This window comes from Aythya ferina, assembly GCF_964211825.1.
Source record: "Aythya ferina genome assembly, chromosome: 2".
Taxonomy (NCBI): domain Eukaryota; kingdom Metazoa; phylum Chordata; class Aves; order Anseriformes; family Anatidae; genus Aythya; species Aythya ferina.
This window is the reverse complement of record NC_140297.1, coordinates 42,836,151-42,859,662: the sequence shown is the minus strand read 5'-3', so window position 1 is coordinate 42,859,662 and position 23,512 is coordinate 42,836,151. Positions and strand designations below refer to the sequence as shown.

The 23,512-nt window shown below is 41.2% G+C and overlaps 1 protein-coding gene and 1 long non-coding RNA gene across 5 annotated transcripts in view; one reads left to right on the top strand and one right to left on the bottom strand.

Moving 5' to 3' along the window:
• The window catches only part of RBMS3 (RNA binding motif single stranded interacting protein 3), a gene marked incomplete at its 3' end in the record, with an annotated part of 439,521 nt that overhangs the window by 154,008 nt on the left and 262,001 nt on the right, over positions 1-23,512 (bottom strand). The window lies entirely within an intron of this gene.
• The window catches only part of LOC311432298, a 660,648-nt gene that overhangs the window by 516,159 nt on the left and 120,977 nt on the right, over positions 1-23,512 (top strand). The gene's annotated exons all lie outside the window — the stretch shown is intronic.

Genomic DNA, 23,512 nt, shown 5'->3' with positions numbered 1-23,512 from the left:
GGTTCAGTTTCAGAACACTCCAATTCTGTTCTTGCCAACCGAACAACTGAAAAGAAATGAGGCATTGGTGCAGTATGCAAAATAAGTGTATTAAAACAGTAAATGAAAACCTTGTCTACAGACAAACAGGTCCTGATTACGCTAAATCAATTTAGCTAAGACCTTGCAAATTTTCATGGCTCCAGCGCCATATTCACTGGTAGCAGCTTTACTTACTATCTGATCACCTGTCAGTACAAGCCTCATTTAGATCAGACATGATGACTTAATTTTCTCTAATGCTTAATAACCAAAAATATGATATGCAATTTCTATGCTATGCAGTAAGCCAGATAATACATTACCTAACAAAGTCTTCTGAGACAGATTTTTGGATTTTGTTTCTTACACGTTTTAATGGGCAAAATGAATTTGTACTAGTTCAACACTGAGATGCATATGACGATAGCATTATCTTTTTTTTTGCTAGGGGGTGTCCTAAAACCAGACAAACAACCTTGCAGCAGCACCACAACCTTACGCTGAGCAAATCACACACAGTCCTGCAGCCATCTGCCCCAGTTTAACTAAACTGGTTTCAAATTACATCCCATTAAAATCAGCACAGACGTGTCTTGTCAAACACAACGAATCGCAGGTCCCATTTTTGGAAGATGTATGAAGACAGCACAGAACCAAGATGTCTGCTCTGTCTCTGCCTTACACATTCAAAGCTTTGAAAAGCAAAGCAGAAATCCGAGTTTCAAGCTGTGATTCACAACCCCATCCTTTACAGGGACATGGACGACTAAACAAAGTCCAGCTTAGCAAAATACTAGAATCAGAAGCCAAATAAAGTTTTCAGCTTCACCTATGCCAGGCTCAAGGGATATTTTAGCCCTTTTGGATGAGAAGAAAAGCTCCAAAATCAGGAGGCATGTAATGCTTTTCTACTGCATAATTTGGATTCTGACCTAAGAACTGCAACTACTTGCCTTTGGACATACTGCTTAATGCCCATTGCATCCTACCTTTGCATCTCCAGACCCATTACCCCTAGAAACTACCCATTACCATGCAGGTTGAATTCACTGCTACTTCACAAAACAGAAATAAATGTAGGCAATGTAGGCACATTGTCAAGCTGCTGTCCGTAAAAATATACCCAATTATTACCATGCCTTATAGTAAGGTGCAGAGGACAGGAAAACCACACACACAAACAGCAAAGTTACTGCTAATTGAGGAGTTACAACCCCAAAATCCCCAAAGAAAAACGTTCTTTCCCTTTCCAATCCTCTCTCCCTGCAGTCATCCTCCTTTCTTTTTTACTTTAATTTACATTCATGCAGATCAGAAAGCTAGTTCCTCTCCAATAACCAAAAGATATTAGTGAGGGGTTGGAATGGGTACAGTATTGACAATGTAAGGGAAATCATGTAAACGGTACTGGGGGGAAAGCAGGCAAGAAAAGAGGAATACGAGATTTTGATTACATTTTTTAGCTTTAGGAGGGGGGAAAAAATTGGAAGGAAAGGAAGGAAAGGAGGAACGAGGAAAGGAAAGAAGGGAAGGGAAAGAAAGGAAGGAAAGGAGGGAAGTGAGAGAAGGGAGGAAAAAGACTAAACATTTTCCTTTGTTTTTTTTTTCTTCATCTTTCCCCTTTTTTGTGTGCAAACTGTTTTAAGATTTATTGCCTGTAACTTTTTTTTTTTTTTTTTTTTTTTTTTTCCCTGCACAGGCCACAAGAGGGAAACATGGAAAGATATAGGAGATGAGGAAATGTCTTCATTGTTCCTAAGTACTTTGAAAATCACAGAATCACAAAATCACTGAATGGTCAGGGTTGGAAGGATCCTCTGGAGGCCATCTGGTCCAAGACCCACTCAAGCAGGGACACCTAGAGCAGCTTGCCCAGGATCACGTCCAGGCAGCTTTTGAGAGAGTGCTCCCTCCTCTGTTCCAGATTTGGGCTCAGCTCATCCCTTCTTTCCCACTTGCTCCCAGAAATATGAACCTGAATTTCCTATACGCTTGGTAACTTGAAATCAACAGGCTGATGCAACTGGAGCAGGTCTGGGGGAAGAGGGCCCCAAAGTTGGCAGCTCCAGCAACTCGTTGCACAGGAAGGAATTATGCTACGGCGATTGAGCAATTCACTGATTAGTTACTGAGAAACAGGGAACTTTTAGTAAATAATGATCACTGTACATTTGATTTACACCAGTCTGCCTGCACCTCGAGCCGGAGGATGGCTGAGCATCAGAAACTCCCAAATGGGTTCCCTCACAGGAGCACTGGGGATGCAGCACAAGCGTGGGCTGACTTTTAATTTTTCTTTCCACCATGCCAAAGCCTACAAAGCATTAGCTGCAATTAACTCGAATTAGAACAAAGAGTAGCCCCAGCCTGTTGTCCCTCTGTCTCTCCTGCCTCCTGTAGGCTCGCACCAGCACAGCCAAGCGCACTCCCCATAGACTTGGTGGGGCCCTGCCAGGCCTGCAGCCAGCAGGAGGGGCTCAGGCAATTTGAGCAATAGAGGCAATTAATATTATGCAAACCTCTACCCGTTGACTGGTTAAAGACTTTGATGAATCAACCAATTGGTGCTCAGGGACTGACATCCCTTGTCAATATTAAGGAAAAAAAAAATCTAGCAGTATTATGCAGATGAGATCCCCACAGCCAAAAGGACAGACTAAGATGGAAAGAGCCGCGTTATGCCTCAGTAACTGCACAACATCCTTTGCTTTCACTGAAGCAATTCATTCCAGCAGAATATTAAAATGAGAACTTTTGACTACTCAGTTTTCAAGCTGTGGCAAACAAATAAAATAAATAAGAGCTGCCGCCAATGTGTCTCACTTCTGGAGTAAGAACACATAAGCCTTTTAACTGTGTTAGAGATTAAATGCCGTTGTTTTAAATATCCATGGAAAGTTTAGCTACACTCTGAGGAAGAATGAAAGACTAGCAGGCCACATCACTCTCTCACAAGGATTTACCAATCCTATCTTTTATCAATGTGATAAACAAGGGCTGCAAGCAGAGAGAGAGACAGATGAGGCCACTCATGCTACCTCCACAATGCAGCAGTGTTTTCAAAGAAAGGGAAAAAAAATCCATGTTATTTTTCCTTACTATACAAATATAACATTTAGAGAAATACCCCTTTCCTTTAAAGAGAAATATAACCCCAAAGAAGCCATATCTCACACCACAAAGTAAAACAAGATAAAAAGCCTTCCCCAAGTGATGAAGCTTTGTGAAGCGTGTTATGCTTGGAGGTGAGCACGTATTAGAGGAGCTGTACAGAGCAGCGTGCCCCTGCCACCACATGGGAAACCAGCAGTGCCTCGCACAAGACCCCACAGCCACGTACCCTCCTCACAAGGCACATTTCTTAGCCTTGGCCCCACTCCCCACATGGGGCCATGTTTTCTAGCACAAGGGCTCCTCACTATTTTTTCCTCTGCAGCTCAGAGGTGCTCATTTCACCTGAACCTTTACATCCCAGCTTCCCAAGCTCTGATGTGCCATACACACTTCCCATCCCCAGTTTGGCTGTGAAGCTTCTCACTTTAAAAGGGGAAAGGTGTTTTACTGTTCAAATGTGCCTGTTTGCAGACCAGATGAGCCTAACCAGAAAAATAAATGTAAGCATCCTGCAAATTGCTCACCTTTCATCATCCAAGCTAGTTTACAGTCAAGTTTCTGTCTTCAGGAAAGGTTCACATCCCAAAGCTGCAGGACTGGTGGGGACTGTGGTGTCTGGACCCACACAGTGTGCCAAAACTCTCCCTCTTTCATTTAATTCTTCCTGGGGCTTGTCACCAAACATCAAAAAACACTGCTTTTCCACCTTGAGATGCTAAAATCCCATTTATTCTCATGTCCAACCCCAAGCTGGCCAGCCATCAATATCAGCCCATACTTTCAAGAGAAAGAGCTTAAAGTCATTCATGTGAAGCTCACCATCCCTTCAGAACTACATTTTCCTCTTATGCCTCCCATATTCCAGATAGGAGTAGAAGGGGTCAAGCAGCAGAAAGCCACACACCACCCCCACACACGTCCAGCAGGTTTGGACACCCCACATTCACTGCAGTAAGGCAATCAGCAAAGCACTGCAAAGCCCCCTGTGCCACATGGGCTTTATAGTCCCTGTCCTACCACACTGGGGACACCAGAGGGGAATGACACACCAGACAATCCCGCCATGTCCTGCCAAGGCACACAATAACCCCAAGGTGAGAAGGGGGCTTGGAGGAGGCAGCAGCACAGCTCCTCTCCTTTTCCCAGACCCCATGCACTAACCACCACTAATTAATGGGTGCAAAGCCAAGCCCAGCTGCTGCTTTTTGAAGGTGGGGGTAGGGAAGGGGGCTCTGGAGACTGCTGCATGTGCCAGCTCCAAGAGCATCATTCTCAAGGCATGTAAATGTGCAAGCGCAGTCTCACGGTACAGTCAAAAGCCTCCTCTCAGCTGTCCTCACTGAGTTTCATTTTTCCCCAGATCTTGTGCTTGACAGTCCAGGAAGGGTGATACCTCCAAAGCACAGCTTGCACGTGCACTACAGCCCCACAGAAATGGAGGTGAATTCATCCCAGTGGCCCCAACACTCTGAAAGCCAGACTTAGACTCACACTGCAGACTGAGTTCTTTCTGGGTCCTGGCGTGTGCTAGTCTGCATGCATACAGAGTGCCACAAAATGGGTTGCCAAGGAAGAAAAAAAGGAAATGAACCCAATTAAAGCTCCTCTCCAGACAGCCGCAGGGCTCTTTGCAGATCCTTTTGCTCCCACCCCAGCATGTTTCCCCATCTTCATAGCCCAAATACCGCAGCTGCTCTGTCATGTTAGCTTCAGGGACACTAACTGCAAGCCCATGTCGTTAAGCCATTCTGGCTGGGCGTGTGCATGATGGACACTCTAGCATTGGCCAAAAACACATCTAGAAAGGTTTAAAAGTGTGAATACTGCAAACCAACAGAAGGTTAAAACCAAGGTTTTGACTCAGTCCCAGCATCAGAGCATTTCCAGCATTCAGCAGCAGGCGTCTTGCTGTAAGGCTCTGGAATTCAGCAGTCAGGAGCTGTTGTACTGGGGAAACAGCCAGAAACTTTGTCACAGCCTTTTAGCAAGAACTGAGTCAGTCACTCAGCTCCCAAGGTCCGTGCCAAGGAGGCAGAAGAAGTTTATAATGCAGAGGCTTTGAAACACACTACACGAACATCATTTGAAATGTATAAAACCCAGCGGAGGGCGTGCTGCAACTCAAAGTTGCCATTTGCTTTGCTGGACCCTCCCAGCCACTCTTGAAAGAAAGGACAATGCTCAGATGGGATTTTCCCTCCCATCTTGAGATAATCTTTGGAAGCACTGCATGAAAAGCTGAAAGAACAGTTTCTGCTGGTGCAAGAAGAGGCTGAGCCTTCTTTACGTAGGACATTTAGTAATGCATTCTTTAAAGACACATAGGGAGGGGCTGGCAGGTTTTGGCTGTGTTATTTTTCCCCAAAAGGAACTGAAACCTTCTGTAATCTCAGTAGGACTGGAAACTAAGTCTGTTTGGGTTATTCAGGAACCCCGTATACCAATTCTTTTTATTCAACCTAAGTTACTTGGAGCAGCTTGCTCTAGGAATTTAAGCACAGATTATTAGTTCAAACCGTTCCTTTCCTATCTTCCAAAATTATTCCGGGAACGCATATGAATATAACTTTGTATGTGGATCTGTGAGAGATTCTGAAGGGCTCTTTTTAAAGAGGCACTCAATATTTATATTAACAGATCATATGCTTTTTCTGGTCTTTAATAAATTGAGACTTCATCATATTAATATTGATGCAGATCAATATTACAGCTCATTTTAGAAGCATGGTCACGTCTTTCCGAACATTTTAGACCCAAGTTCAAATCACACCCAATTAGTATTTCCCCCACACTAGTTCATCTCTGCATAATGGCCAGTGCCCAGATCTTCAGGTGATATGTGTCACTTCTCTCCTTTAAAGATCTGGATTGAACTTAACATAAAAATAGTTACACTCTTTATGGAAAAAAGTCATTTATGTGGAACCATTTATATGAAACCAGATCATTTATATGGAAACATTTATATGCCATTCCAAAAATTTTCCAGTGTTTGCTCAGTACTTTGAAAACTAGTTGTATTGTAGCATCAGTCTCATCTTCTATTTATTACATTATTTCTAGACTGGATTCTGTGCAAGCCACTGGGCTTAAATGAAACATTCTCTCTCAATAGATTCACATTCAATCTCCCCTCATATTGTTTTATTATATAACATCTACTTTTTTTAGTACTGCAGCTCATGAGAACTTTCCAGAACGTCTGAAATAGACATTCTCTTGAAAGTTGATTTGATATGCATTTGCCTGGATTTATACACCAAAATAAAAGAATTTAAAGATAATATTTTTTCCAGTTTTTTATTTTTCTCCCATTTATTCCTTAGAGTTTTTGTAGCATACTTTTGCATATATGTGAAAGATGTCTGACTTTCAAACAGAGAATTTACTACTGAATTTCTAATTCAAGTGTCTAACTACAGATCTAACACCTAAAATCTGCAAGCAACACTTGGAGAAGTTCTCTCTTCACTGACCTATCCAAGCATGACAGAAGGCTCCTAGTTTAGTTACCACAATTAGATAGGATGAATATGGGCTAGTGGTGTGAGAGTTAGAAAAAAGTCACCCTAATTCCACCACCTCCCAGCACCAGAAAGCAATGGCAGGAAGCCCAGTGGGCTTGGGAGGGAGGCACGGGGACTGGGATCCTTCCAGTGTACATCCATATAGTGCCTGTGAATCAATGAAGGTATGCTGATTTAAATTAAGTGATAGTAGCTCTGTTTTCAAGGATTGTTATATTATAATTTCTTTTATAAAAAGAAGAAGCAAACAAGCTAACAAACCCACAGGAAACACAAAAGAACATACAGCAATGGTCCAGACCATAGAGTCCTTCCAAACTGCTAACAACATCTTTTGAGCCATTATTGCAGTAACACGAGGTGAACAGAATGAATCAAGTGCAGCTGCCAGGGTTCCCTTTGACTTTTTACTGGCTTATTTACTTCCCTTTGTGTGGGCACATTTTTAACAGTGCAGACAGCTAAATCAATGGCCAGTTAACTATTGATCTCTGGCTAGTTTCACTTTCTTGTCGAGCAGCACACCAAAAGGCTTACAAGACTGTTCAGAGAGCCTAAAATTTACATGGATTTTATTAGTGCCCAAAGTACTGATAATCCAACAGAAGTAAACTGGTAAAAACGATGCCAGCTGTCTTGTCTTGAGTCCTTCCAATGCTCTTTGCAGCAGGCCCTGCCTGAAGCACCAGCTTCAACCGAGACCATGTCTGAACACCAAGACTTCACAAGGAAAGTACTGCAGAGCAGAAGACACTGGGGTATTCTGGGCTTTCTTTTGTCTTAGGGACCTTCAAAAGAACACGGGTGTTGTCTGATGGCCTTTCCAAGGCTTCAATATGTCAAGATTTAACATCCTGAGATATTAAATTTCTCTTCAACCCTGCTACATCTACTTCATGGTAGTCACTGTGCCTTTTTAGACAGAGTGCTGACTACATTTCATAAATTGGCTTTCTTCTATACCCAACCCTAACCAACTCTTACACTACAACGGTTCAAAATTTATTAGTCACTTGGCTTTTCTACAGCGCTGCAGGATATTAGGCCTCTGCATAATTAGGCAACTATTGTACAACAATAATTAAGCCCAATCCATGAAGCATTATATCTAAAACTAAAACTGCAGCATGCATTTTCTGCATAAGCTTGATTGTCAACAGGTCAGGTCAACACCCTGTCGCCAATGACAAGGATGCTTTCTGAAAAGACACTGGTTGTGCACATGAAGCATTTCTAAGTGCTATTCTGAAGAAAAGCAATTTCACAATGATTTTCAAAAGCATTTCATTCTTATTTGCATAAGCAAATTTGAGCACATCTGAGCTTTACAATGACCCAAAGAAAAGAATTTCCTCCACAAGGCCCATTACATGGGATCATTTAATCAGAAAAGAGAGACGTGACTCAGGCACCCAGGCTTGCTGTACCATCACTGAAGTGCTTTGTGCAGTTACTTCTCAAACAAGGCACAGGTTAACATTTGTTCTACCAATTTTTTTTCAAAAAAAACTACAAACAAGCAAGTTTCTAAAAACTATGACCTATGAAGAGAAAAAGAAAAGTATCGGAGGAAACTGTTTGTCATAAATACCTGTATCAGCTCCACAGCAAAGTATTACTTAGAAGTACAGTTTTAATTAAAAACATGAACTTTAAAAGAAGTTCACAGTTTATATATGCTCAGGATTTCTTCTCACTGTGCAAACTATCAGAGTGCTGCACGGTGCTGTGTAAGCTGGCCTCAGCTTTCTCTTAATTAAGTTTGCTCATGGACAGCACAGCATTTGCTAAAGCTAAATATTGCTGGAACCGAATTGTTATTGGTTTGTCCACCATAGAGCTGCTGCAGAACTTTCCATCATGCATTTTATCTGCCAATGGTGATTTGATTTGCCCTTCATCTTGGGTCGCAAATACAGACTCTAGTCACTACGGTCTCTGCCTTCAGAGCATTGCATGAGATACATAGTACCTACTTTTATTTGCACAAAATATGATCCTAACCAGAACTATCACAGGCTGATATAAAAACCCATTTCTCACACTTCTGCCATTATGAGGTGAGATTTTTATAGCTCCCTACCTTTTAGTTTTCCTAGAAACAAATTTCCGCGCTTTCTAACTCACACAGTGCACTGCAGCCAAAAAGGCAGCTCAGCCTCTGCTAAAACCATTGTGTCACTCATGCTCTGAAGGTGTTCAGTTGCCTCCCCATTGTCTTTCATACTGCTTTAATGACGACTTTGCTATTTATATTGCTCTTAAGAAGGATTCAGTTCATTATCTCATATTACCTGAAGCCTGTCTATAATAATTTTGGAAAAAAATACATAATCTCCTACCCATGAACCCCAAATTAGAAACTCACTTATGACCTCTGGAAGAAAAAAAAAAAAAAAAAAAGAAAAAAAAAAGCTGATTTGCCTGATGAGCTGCAATCTAAGTTTAACACCTCACCTATTTATTTTGATTTGTCACTGACTTGGTCCTAGTGAACTTAAGACATGGTGTCCTATTGCAAAGTTAGACAATATTGCATTAAGTATGTTTATTTACCTTATACTATGCTGGGTAAATGACACTCTGATTGATGTATATTTTCCAGGATTCTCTTACCGATAGTTAGACAGGAGTCAAGTCCTTTGCCCCTGCACAGACGATGAATCTTGCAATTTAACTCCTACTACTCAGAAATGTATTTTACATAATACTATCCAACAGCAAGGGTGCATTTGTATATATGTGTGTATACTTGCACAGAGAAAGACGAGGTCACAAGAGAGATTATTTGGTTTACAGAGGACAGCACACAATCAAGCAACAGTTTAAACCTTCCATTATCAACAAACAAGGAAAGAAAGCTAATCTTAGCTAAAATGCCATATGCACTAAATCAGTAAAATTAAACTTAGAGATTAACGTAAAGTCCTTTTAAAAAGATCTTAGATGTATGTACAAAACACATCCACTACCATGGATAATTTCAATGATTTGGTATTTTGAAGGATAGTATCCACACAAATGCTAACTGCTTAGTAGCTCTACTCACTTCTCTTGCTTAAGAAAGATCTGCAATGTGCCAGTAACACTAATTAGTTGAAGTGCATTTTCTTTATATAGAAATATTCAGTGCAAAAAAGTCAAATCGTAGTTATATTTAAAAAGAAAAATTGCAATGATTTTTGATCTACTTAAAATCGTAACATTTCCAAACACTGAAATAAACACAGAAATCAGACAATATAAATCTCTTGCATGAACTCTACAGTCCTCCTTTGCATAAGCTGAAGTCAGTAAAGTTATGATAGCAGATCCTGAAAAGGAGGATTTATATAAAAAGCAATGGGGATTCTTCAGCAAATAACTGAAATTATTACAGAATTTCTCGGAGACCTCACTATTTTAGTATATATTTGTCACTGTGGCAACTTCCAAGCCATGGTCTGGTAACTTCTGGAGCTGGCGGGGCTGAGCTATTTTCTTAGCACAAAGTTTCAAGCAGAATGTCTTTGTTCTCATGACACTAACACTGGATCAAAAGGATTACAAATGGTAGTGGAAATAAATGTTTTTCTCCCTAATCTCTCTCAAGACACAGTAGTATCACTTCCTCTGTGCAGACATCTGACAATACAGAAGACAACTTTGGGCTCCTCAAATTGAAGATTTAAAGTAGTCAGATAAACCTATGGATAATTCCTGCCTGTGCAATTCGAGGAGATTGTGGTGTGTTGAAGCTGATGCTACCTACTGCTCATCAAGCTCCGAAAAGGGAGCAGAGGGACTTTTTATATCACAGGAGTGTGGAGAAAGGCAGGGCTTTGCTGTCTGATCTTCCAGTGGCCATAGGATGTCATAATGAAGCAGCAGAGGCACAAATTCCAGATGTTTTCATGCACGTGTAACTAGTACTTGGCCAGGGTGGCTTCAGGACTCTCTGTCCACAGTTTCTAGCAGCTGTTCTCCCTAAGGACAGAAGTATTTGTTCTGTCACGGCTTGATCCATTCCTAATTGAAATCTAAATTTACATTGATCTTACGTGGCAGTATCAGGATCTGTGCTTGAAAAATATTTCTAAAACTATATTCAGAATATTCAGAGAGATTAATAAAGATTTAATAAAAATAAAATAAATAAATAAATAAAAAAGCAGACATCCCTCCTCTTCTGATGTTTTTCATGCCTGGTTACAGTCCCACACAGAGTTAAATTACGGTTCGTATTGCATCTATTTGTAAATCAATGGGAATTTACATGTTTCTCTTCAGAAGCTTCTCTAGGCTGGGACTAACTCAGGAAACTCAGATTTCTTCATGTAAAATTCAAAGGCTTAGCATTTAACTGTCTACACTTGCACTAGAAAAAAGACTAGCTACTATTAATGGTAGTAAGTTATCAGCACTGGGAAAGCATTAGAAGCTTTAAGAGGACTTTTTGGGACAGTATAATGCTTTTTAATATTTGACCTATTGACCCAAAGGCGAATTCAAGCAGCACACAGATCCCATGTGATTGCTTGTGAAGAAAACCGAACGCTTTCTTTTGTCATGTTTTACGTTACTTCCTATAAACCATAAATGAAGTCAGAATTTTCTTGTCTGGGAATTCCTGTTGGGATAAAGGTTGAGGTCTACTTAGCCTGAGTCCATACAGACTGCTAGAGAACAGTTATTCATCTTGATGCACATGCCAGAAATGGAAACCTACTAGTCCTTGAGGATACATCAATTTTCAGGGAGTCTGGACTCTTTTAACTACTACAGGAACTAAGGAAAAGATCTACATAGACATTGCTTAAGAAAAACAAAATCCACCATAAAGCACAGCCTTGACAGTTTTATTTTGAGAAATCTGTATTTAACACAGACAAAAATACCGTTCCCTTTTAAGAGCGGGCACAACTCACAAAACGCATACTGCAAAAATACTTACACTTTTCATAAGTGAATTGGATATAAAAGGCAAATCCATGTCATGCTTCAAATGTGACAAGGCTCCAAAGCACGACAGACACAGCAGTGTCGCATTTTCCCTGTGTGTGGAATTCCTGGCGCTGAGTCAGCACGTCCCAGCGGAGGGGGAGTAAAAAAGGCCTCAAAACGTTCATTTTCCACCCTCACAGCTGACAGTGAGGAAATACTATTAGCGAGCGAAGAAAGTGAAACTTCATTTTATTAAAAAATTAAGAAAATATTAAAATGGAACAAAAAGGCAGTGTTGAATTGTCGCTGCTGAGCTACCTTGCAGAGAAGCAGCTGAGCTGTCTGTGTTCTCCTCAGCTCCCATCAGAGCAATCCCTGCTCCATGGGATCAGACTGCCCTGGTAAATGAGGTTAAGAGGAGGAATCAGCAGCAGGAAATGAAGGAAAAGGGGTTAACAGTGGGGCTAAAGCCCTGCATTTTTGCCAAATCAAACAGACATGGTCCCATGCTCTCCAAGCCATGGTCTCTCTGGTGGTGGGACAGTGCCAGCACCACCAATGTCCACTGCCCCCACAGAGGCCATAACTAATGAAGGAGAAAGGCAAAGCAAGGACATTAGGTGGGACACCACCCAGGGTGGCCACCAGATGAGCAGCAGAATGGTGGACACTGAATCAGTCTCCAGATGGACTGCAAAATAGCCACCAGGCAACTGTTGTTTCTCATTAACCTCTTGGGAGATGGAGATGACTAAAGTATCAAGGTTTCCCTTCCCTGACACACAAAAAACAGCACCACTGAGGAAGAAAGCACCATTTGGGAATATATTATGCTTTATGTAGACAGAAAATCAGGATATGAAAGACACAAAGCATCAGCTAGAGGTCTGCAGACAGCTGGAGGAGAGTAGCAGATGCTCCTATATTTCCTACCATATTGGGAAAAAGACAAGGATAGAGAGACCAGTAAAAAAAAACATGTTTTTTCTCTTGCCAGTTGATGAAAAAAAAAAAAAAAAAAAAAAAAAAAAAGAGAGAGGAGAGGGAATATTACTGTGCTTTGTCATCTACAAGGAATACAAGGTGCAAGGCAGCTAACCTGAGTCTGTGAACTCACTTCTGACACCAGGAGAAGTATGAGTTTTTCAAGTGAGTTTTCCTACAAACTGGTCATCAGTTCCTTCCACCTCTCCTATCAGCCAGAAGAGCATGGTTTTCTGAGCACTGAATGCTGACTCAAGTTTTCCAAGCCAAGGAACGTTTCAAGGTGCTCATCAACATACAAAAGACAAAGTCAACAATTTTCTGCAGAAAGAAGAAATCAGAAAAGGAATGGCAAGGTGGACAGCATGGCCACTTCTGTCCGTCTAGTAAGGATCAAGACAGATATAAACAAAACTTTGTAGAGCCATGAGGAGCTGAAACATGGTCCCACCACAAAAAGATAAAACTAATTCCCTTATGATCAGGAAACTGATGTGAAAGGGCACTTTTGTTCTTGTGGCAGAAGTGAAGAACATCAGGAAAGCTGACAAGCAAAGATGTCTGGCATCTGAAATAAAGTAATGCAATTGCCTGCAGTCGGTGAAACGCAGCAGAACTGAGCTCCCTGGACAGGAGGCTTGCAAGACAGAGCAGTTCCCCAGGCAGCAGGGACAAGCTCAGATGCATTGCTGCACAAAGCAAAGCCTTCCTGCTAAAGCTCATGCACTTTAGTTCCTTTGTAACCAAGAGACTAGGAGACAAACTGTATGGGAATGATACAAGATGATATAAGAGACCAGTATAGCTGAGACTGAAAGATACTACGAGTTGAAATTCAAGACAGAGCACAATGCTTGAACCGAGTACTTGTAACTAGTCCTTGTGGGAATGGGGAAAGGGAAAAGTAAATGTCCCAAGCCCTGCAACTCCATTTGTTCTTCTGTTTCAAGAATCCTGGGCTTAGCCACCCTGCCTAGCACAAAACTGGCTGTGTGTCACCAATTGCTGTGTTGTGCAAAACCATCTACAAGAAATTGCCCTAGTGTTCCAGTACTGAGCTCTTTGTGGCTTGTGCTTATCTGTTCTTACGTCTATACGGTATATCAGCTGTGGCTAATACATATATGTGTATGTGCATGCCCGTGTGTATGTATACGGGAGTGATGTGTTTAAGTACGTAAGTACAGCTCTATATTACATATGCAACAACAAATTATATTATGCATGTAAAAGTGCATTCCAGTTTAAGCATGCTTTCAATTTTGAAAATCTGGGTAAACAGATGTCTATGTGTAAAGACATACAAGCCTATACCAGACTTCCAAAAAAGGAGGCATATTTTCAATTATGCATACATATGTGTGAGTGACTGTGTATACAAAGGAGGAATCCCCATACATAGCCACTTAATGTGCTTTGCTGGTGGTATGTTTGTGTGGGATTAAATATATCTGCATGTAATCATATTTTATATATATTTGTGTATTTGTATAAACCATTTATATAAAAAAATGATGGCTACATCAATCCAACAAATGAAGGTTGTTATTATCTTCTTTCTCACTTATAAATCATAAGCAGCTCTAGCAACTTATTGCAGTAATAAAACTGTGAGACAAGATACGTAGGCATTTCTTGAGTCCCAGGCCAGAAAGGAATTACAAAGAAGTCTATGAATATTTCTGGGTGTAGTGGATGGCTGGCAACTAAAGGCCAAAGGGGTATCTGCTGAAGGCCATAGTGGTGCTGTTCTAGGGTCCACCTTTTCCTAGGATGCTGAAAGCTGGACCTGGCTCTTGCACTAGTCCTTAAATGACCTGAGTTGTTTTACTCTGTCTTTAGGATATTTTCATAATAAAAGAGACTGAGTCAAAGAAAGGAACTTGAGCTTCTGTGCACTTTAAGGTTCTGGATTACCTTTCCCAGGTGCTGTATTCACAAGCTGTTTTCAAACCAATTTTAGTGAAAAGCAAAGCTGAAGGCTTACAGATGAACATTTTAAACTACCATCTATTTAATACTGCACCAACATGGCAATGAACTGGAATGAGAGAGAGACCCTTTCTCATGTAAATTAAGAGTGTTGTTTTATCAGAGAGAGACTCCTTCTTCCAGTGCTTATCCTTTCCTTGTTGATACTAATACCAGCAGTTGATGACAACCAGAAATTCACTTGATACTCGGGAAACAGCTTCAACCATTTTTTAAAACTGTATTGTTTCTAAGGGGGACAGGACCATAAAGATCTGTTTACAACACCTTTAAATGGATGCCTATGACATTCCAGAGTTTGCTTGTCAAGTTCTCGTCACAACTGCAGCAATTCCTGGTGGTAAAGCACATATATCTGTTGATGTGTGCAGATTTTTCACAAGCCATGTAAACACTTTAAACCTAGGTTGTTATCCTGAGAAATTTCGGCTCAGCTCAAGTTCGCTTACATGTATTCTGCAGGTCACTTGCAAAAAAAATCAAATCAAAACAGAACAAAACCTTTGTGTTCTAAGTATGCAAGTTGGCCATATCTCCACAAAATCCCTTGTGAAATCCTAGGCTCCCTGAAGAGAAAAATAAATACCCACTAGATCCCACTGAGTAACGTCTCGGTCTGATGTTGACTCAGTTGTGGATCTGCAGCTCAGTGACTGTTTCAAACAGATGCACATCCAGCAGCCCCAGAATCATATCTGACATTCAGGAGCTTCCCAGCCTTACCCCACCATGGAGGGAGGGGATGATGCTGGCTTGCTGAGAAAAGCATCAAGAGCCCCTATATATTGTTTGCTTTTAAGGAAAATAGTTTCAAGTTCTGTGACCTTATTTTTATGGATCAATCAACCTACTACATTGCCTTTAACAGTTTTTGTTTGTTTGTTTTTGTTTTGCTGTATTGCACTGTTTCCAAAGATCAAGTAATTCCCCCCCCCCAAAAAAAAAAAAAAAAAAAAAAAAGTTAAGGGGTATAGAGCCATTTGCATTTACTTTATATATTTTAATATCTAAAATAATAATATTAAAGAGTTTAAAATGGTAAAGTGTGGAGAAAATATTTTGAGTGATTTGACTCAATCAGAAGGTCATGCAGTGAAAAAGGAAGAAAAAGCAAAATCTACAACCAGCTTCTGCCACTTCAGATATACATACAAAATCATTTTTTCACTGTCCCAGCATTGTTGAGCTCCCTGTTAGTAAAAATTTTCACTACTTTTCAGTTCTGCTAATCCTGCCACCCATTCTGTAAGTTCTAAAATTACCATTAAGAAAAAAGAAATACTATTCAGAGACGAAGCACACTTGAAACTAAGGCCCTGACTACTCTGGGACAATTAAAGCGCAGCCTGGGTATATTAATCACAGTCTTCTGGCCCAATTCCAGGTTGGGCAATTACAATCTGCCTACCTAAAAATCTCCCTGGAGTTTCAAATGCAAGAGTTATTTGTGATTTCCTTCCTATAAAAAGTGTTGTTTAGCACAGCCAGTAAAGACTAGTTTCATTCAAACGATGGGTGAATGACCCACATTGACTATAGAAAATGTGTAAAAGCACTTTGGGATCCTTGAGGAAGAAGGACACTTACTACATGGTCATTTTACAGTGCTTTTATTATTATAAGAGGAAGTACTCCTATCTAGATGTTTCTTCACATGCATCTTAGAAACAAAGTCGTTCAGAATTTGGACTTGTTTTTCTAAAAAGTATATGAAGTTGGGTTATTTTGTCTGTAAATTTAAGATGATAGATTTGAAATGCAAGCACTGTATCACTGAGACAGTTCAGGAAAACATAACACAACTTCTTCTACTTTGAAAACTATTCAGATCATTTTTGTGAGCCAAAAAAGATTAATGATTTATTATGGGGCTCATTAATCAAAAATTGTGTGTGCATGTTTTTTTAAAGGACCAATTCCACTGTTCAAGTCAATTAGGTCCTCTAAAGCTATTACATTGGGAAGGAGCTGCAATATTACCAAGACTTTCTGCAATATTGTTGAGACTTCCCCGAGTGTATTTAGTGTATAAAATAAATGCTATTATTCAGGAGATACTGAATTGCTAAGCTTCTTAAATTTGTACAATTGGGAACTTGAAGTACATTAAAATGCTGAAACTCATTAAGAGCCCTTTTCACAGCTGCAAAATCGTTGGCATTCACAGCACCGCTCAGAACAATAAAACACTCCCCACACCTTTGAACAGGGCAACTTCCGTTCCTCCAGCTCCGCTTTAATGAATCACTGAGGCAGAACTGGTATCTAACCTCTCCGTCAACCTCCTCCATTGAAAGGGAGAAACAAAAAGCCACAACAATGCTAATATGCTGAGCAGAAAAGAAAAATGCACGAGCGTACTGTACAAACCCTCCCCCAACACAAAAACCTTAGCAATGGCTGATACTTTCTTGGAATATAATTTAATTTTCCCCATCAATAACAACCAAAACACCTTCAGAGGCAAAAAGAATAGCCATGTTTTCTTCCAAAACACCCATCAAATCATACCCAAGTAGCCTTTGCTTCCTTGGGTATCATTTTTCTGGGACCAAAGCACAGGACTCAGCAGTTTAGCAGATGCTAAACTGAGATAATTCTGGCTGTATTTTGTCACTCTGTGTGCTGCAAACGTGCTCCTGCCCTGCTCAGTGAGGGGCTGGATTTTGCATCTGCAAAACATCACCACAGCAAACAGCCTGAGGTCCTAGCAAAACTGTGGATGCCCCATAGATGCTTCCTACATGTTCTCCGGCAGGTGTGGGAGCTGGTCCTGGTGGTCAGAAGACTTTCCAATCTTCAGCAAAACTGCCTCTTTCTCCACCTGCATCAGGATTATCAGTCCCCAACATCACTCAGCTAGGAGGCAGCCACTTTGCATACTCAGCGATTGCAAAGAGCACGTAAAAACAACTCTTCTGTTTGATCTGGCAGCAGCATGATCTGTCCCCTCCTGCCAAGAGGGTCACAACTGTGCCTGCAGTGCCTACAGGTCTCACCGAGCCCAGGGCACAAAAACCCAAGCTTTATCTGCAACTGAGTGCCTCAGTCTGGTTTCTCCATCTGAAGGACTTCAGATGTTTCGAAGTAAATTTCCACTGGGCCACCTACTATGCTTCCTTTGGTATTTGAAAAACAGGGGAAAAAAATCCAGTAACTGACCAAAAATTAAGTATGAGTAAGTACTATGGGAATACTGACTCCTCTAGAGGTTTCACAAGATTCATCGTAAGCTTGATGCTGGACAAACCTGAAAGAAACAGTCTTGGGACTATTATTTAGCTTGTGAAGTCTATGTGCCAACTGTATCTGTTTATTCCAAACTATTCCCTGAAGCAATGAGTGGATTGTCTCCCCAAGGGGGGGGGGGGCGGGGGGGGGGATTGTTCCTTTTTCCTGCTCTGAAAGTTTTAAAGACGATTTCTAAAAGGAATGTAGAAGAGTGCAATGCCAAACTGGTGAAGATGATTATGGCTTTCAGAAGTGAACTTTCAAGATTCAATGGGAGATACTGATGTTCAAGGTTACAGAATTAATGATGGAAACAGGGGGTGGGGTTCTGGGTGGGTGTTCCCATCTACATCAAATAAACTGCAAGAAAGCAACATTATGAGGGAAGCCTGGAGTATGACAAAAACAAGGCATGTGGTTAAAGCAAAAGATGCTTTGATAGCGCACAAACTGAGGCGGTTTTAACCGCAAACCAAAAGCATAGCTTTCAGTGAGTTCTGCTGAAGCCCTATGGATCTGGACTAAACAGAATGATTGCTTTTGAAACCCAAATCTTTTGACACACAACCCTGTTTCTGACTTCATATTTTCAGTTTATAATGCCCAACTCATTCAAATTGAGAAGATCAGAAGAGCTACTGGCTGACCAACACAGGCACACAAAACCCAGTGTTCCTCAGCCACCTCCCACCCACAGGCACAGGCTTGGGAGCATCTACCACTGGTGCATGGCCAACAGCAGCAAGGCAGAAGGAGGTGTCCACCTTCCTGTCAAGCACTGCAAGCAATACAGCGCAGAAAATTCCAACTTTTTCCCAGATAAAACTGCCCGGTACGGAAAGGGCTGAACCAGTTTCAGCCGGCCAGTTGGCTGAGGTTTGGAAATCACCATCACTTGCATGGAGACAAGAAGAAGAAGAAGAAGGAAGGGAGCCCTCCAAGTTTTTCAGCATGTAATGTTGTTAGAAGATTTTGCCATCTGTTTAGAAAAAACAGTCCCCAGGAAAAAAAATTAAAAAAAAATTCATTTTCAACAGCATTTCTTCCTTTAAGTGTTTTGGGTTTCCTTCTTGAAACCATCTTACTCCTTCTATCATATCATTTCAGGGCTTTCCTCCTCCTATAATTTAAAGTACTTGAACTTTTGCCATCTTGTATTTTGTGAACACTTCAAAACAGGATGATAGTTTTCTAGTGCAATCTTAAAAACAGCCTGTATTTATTTAAGCCAGGCTTTTGTTCTCTTGGAAAATAAAACAGCCAGGCTTATGTGTAAGCAGTACACCTAAGAAGCTCTACTTCTGCTGTGTGATCATGTACATCTTCAAGTATGGTAATCGTATTCATCTGAGAGAATGGTTCAGTATTTTTACAGAAAAGAAAAAAAAAAAAAAAAAAAAAAAAGACCCTTCTGGAGAAAAGATTTAGCTTGAAGAGATTTTCTTAGGATTCATTTAAAAATACCAGTTATAATTCTCAGTTTTGCACCACGAATCATTACATTATAAATATCCTCGTATAACTGCAGTTGAATAATACAGGGCATTTGGAGCTGAAGGTACGTGGCTGCACTTACAGCTAATTGCTAATGGCTGACCTGCACACAAACACGTAGATATGTGCACAGACGTCTGCGTGTGCCTGTGGTGGAGGTTCTGATGTGCAGCATGCACATGACTTTGTATAGCTCAGCCTGGCTCTTCAAGAAAACGGTAAAATGAGACTTCTTTGATTTTAAACACAGGGCCTTGAAGCATAAAATACTTTCTATTTTTCAAACTGACTTTTAAGAACAGTTTGAATTATTCACTTTATTCATTAATTATGCTTTGGCCGTTAATGGGGAGTGTGGCTTCCAAAAAGAAAAAAAAGAAAATCTGAATATTTCCAGGCATCCACACAGCACACTAGAAAGAAAAGTGTTTCCTAGAGTTTAAGGCTTACAACAGAGATATGCATAGTTCTTCATGGTATTTTTGGTTATGTGGCTAAACTGAATACTGGTGCAGGAGGGCAGGCACACCTGGCCACGCAGGAGATGACAGCCCATTCACCTCCTGTGCTTGCACTGGGACACAGTGGCAGAAAGAAAGGAGAGCTGAGATTAGGCTCCTCATCACATACAGTTTTGGTCCAATATATGCAAGAGACATTTAGGAGCCATTTTAACTTAAACTATTATAGTAACATATCTCAATTCTCTTAATCCAAACCTGCTTGGCTTTAGCACCTGCACCACGTGCAAAAGTTCATGTGAACAGACAAAGAGGACGGAGCGGTCTGCAGACCCCAGCCTGAGGACTGTGGCTGATTTTGAAAGCTTTTTCCTTGCACTGACTATGCATAAGCTTTTAGAGACAGAAATGGGTGAAAAAAGTTATTCTTGAGGGATAGTCTGAATTTAACTTTGCTATCTATAGCGAGCTCAGGAATTTTTGGCTGAGAGTTTGGGTTACGTTTGTGTTCACTGAGTAAGTTCCAGGTTGATCCTAGAAGCCACTTGCAGCAGCTGAAAGTGGTACTATCTCTTCAGGCCTCGTCCTCATGCTGGTTTCAGTAGTATATCCTGCAATCCCCCATGCTTTTGTGCACCTGGCCTTTTCTTGCCAGATGATGCTAAAGAGACAGTTGCAAGGCTCATAGTGGGGTAGAAAAACATTTCATTTTTATGAGCAACCCGTGATGTGAAGACATGGAAAGTACATGCAACACCCGATCCCGTATTTCTAGAATTAGAATGGTTGAGTTGAAAGAAACCTAGAAACATCAAGTCCAACTGCCTGAACACTTCAAGGCCAACCAGTAATAAACGTGTTATTAAGGGCATTATCCAGATGCCTCTTGAACACTGACAGGCACAGGGCATCAACCACCTCACTAGGCAGCCTGTTCAAGCATTTGACCACCCTCATGGTATATTTTCACAGAATCACAGAATTTCTAGGTTGGAAGAGACCTCAAGATCATCGAGTCCAACCTCTGACCTAACGCTAGCAGTCCCCACTAAACCATATCCCTAAGCTCTACATCTAAACGTCTTTTAAAGACTTCCAGGGATGGTGACTCCACCACTTCCCTGGGCAGCCTGTTAAAGGATTGAGGATTTTGCCTCATGCCTAGTCTGAACTTACCCTGGCACAGCTTCGAGCCATTCTCTCATGTCCTGTCCTCAATGACCAGGGAGCAGAGGCACCTGCCTCCATTTCGTCTCCTCAGGAAGCTGCAGAGAGCCATGAGGTCGCCTCTTGGCCTTCTCTTCTCCAGACTGGACAGCCCAAGTGCCCTCAGCCTCTTCTCACAGGACGTGCCTGCCAGCCCTTTTACCAGCTTTGTTGCCCTCCTCTGGATACTCTCAAGCACCTTGGCATTCTTTTTATATCGTGGAGCCCAGAACTGCATACAATATTCAAGGTGAGGCCACGGCAATGCTAAATACAGTAGGAGAATCACCTCTCCTGACCAGCTGGCTGTGCTGTGTTTCATGCACCCCAAAAGGCAGTTTGCCCTCCTGGCTGCCGGGGCACACTGCTGACTCATGTTGAGCCCATTCTTGACCTGTACCCACAGATCTCTTTCTGCTGAGCTGCTCCAGCCACTCGTCTCCCAGTCCATGCCTGTGTCAGGCATTACGCTCTCCCAGCTGCATTCCCCCTTGTTGAAATTCCATGCCACTTGTAAACCAGACAGCGAGCAGAACCTTTAAATTTAAAACAAAAGAACCCCGCAGAGTTTGGAAGGAATTGAAAATGTGAATGCATACATGGAATTCAGTGTCAGTTGTTTCAAGTACAGAAATCACTTATGTCTTACTCAGCTGACCATGTTGCTGGGATAACTTACACGAGGTTTGAAAACCTCTACCACCAAGATAACTAAAACTAAGCAGCAAAGAATACCTTTCCTAATCTTTTCCTCTAAATACTGTATGCATAACTAAATCTGGAAATGAAAGACTTCTTACATTTTTGATACAAAGCGGCTAAGCTTTGGTCCAACTTCACTGAAGCTGTTTGTCAATTACCCAAGGTTGAACTGACAGTGAAAACCAAACACTACGTAAATATTAACTAGGCTGAGCAGGTTTAACACCAAATTAGGCTGAATGGGACAAATTCTATACAAGCTAAAGCACAATATTTGTTTGTAAATCACAGGATAAAGGCTATAGAAACAATGAAACAGTGAACATCACTAATCTCATAAGCTCCTAAAGACTAACTGAAAGCAAGAAACATTTTTAACCAACGTGAGGAAGCATGTACCAAATGTTCTTTTGAAATACTTTTGAAAATTTAGCCCTCTGCATTTTTTTCCCCTGTTCTCTATGTTCCTGCCCACTCCATTAAAAAGAAACATTAGTCTTTTCATTTTTAACAGTGTCAGACTTCCAGCTATATTTGGGCTACTGGAGTCCTACTTTCACATGGTTTTAATCAAATTCTTTAGTTTGTCAACACAAAGAGGACCAAACTTAGTTGAAATCTGATCATGAAAACACGTTCAAAGCTAGGAAAAATTTCTGTTCCTAGGAAGCAGGACAGAATTCACAAGTTAGTATTTAAGTGTAGCTTAAACCTCACGAGAACAGCACTACAAGACCCTTCCTGGGTCCAAGACACTTTCTGAAGATACATAAATAGTTAATAGGGGAGTTAACAGTAAATGACGCTTAAAAATGTGGATCTTAATTCATGAACTTTATGACAATAATAAAATCTAGTGATAGGGCTTTCTAATGGCTTCCACCATTCAGCCATCATTTCTTAATGGATAGGACCTCAGGCTTTATAGTCAAGCATAAAAAGGCAGCATTTGCCATCCTGGGCGAGGCTGCTGGTCCATCTAACCTGGAGGTCACATCACTTTAGGATCAGTTCTGTCAGTGCAGTACAAGAGCAACAGCAGCTATTACTAATATAACGGTGGAGTTTACTCATCTATAAAGGAAACTGAAAAGGGAGTCATCGCTGCTTCATGTAGTACCTACAAAACTAACCAACCCCAAAATAAATCCCAAACTAACTTGTGCTTCAAAATTTCTTTAGGAGTTTTTTGTTTTGTTTTGTTTTGTTTTTGCTATTAAAATTGAAGGCTATTTCCAGGCTTGGTGATTTCCAAGGCCCTACACACATTGTGATACTGGGTCCCAGCAGCCCGTCTCACCTGGCATAGCAGTGATTTTGGAAATCTACCTTCCCACTCTTTGGAAACCCCAGGACAATGCCATGGCTTCTGCCACATGGAGGAATGGCTAAAAGCTTTCAGCAAAGCGTGTCTTTTAAGTTGACATCATCCTTCCAGAACACGTCAAATACAGCCACTAAAAGTGCAGCCGACATACGGTCTACATTAAAACTAACAAACAAACAAGCCAGCCCCTAAATTATGAGGCCTTCCAGAAGCAAAGAGCCAAAAGAACAACAATCATTGTATACTGCACTTTAGGGACTGACAGCAGAACTGCTCACGGCCTCAGCCCTGCAGCATCCCCAGAACCATTCAGAAAAGAGATCGGTTCTAGTTTGCCCATGGGCACAACTGCACAACACCCACTACCAAGGCAAAAGGGCTCTCAGGCTACCCACCTCCACACTCCGCCCCAGCCCACAGACACCACCAAGAGCATCTGCACTGATGGAGAAGAGAAAAACATAAAGTTCCTGCATCCACCAGCCCATGGGAAAACCCTCTATGCAACAGGCTGCAGACCTCAGCCCCTG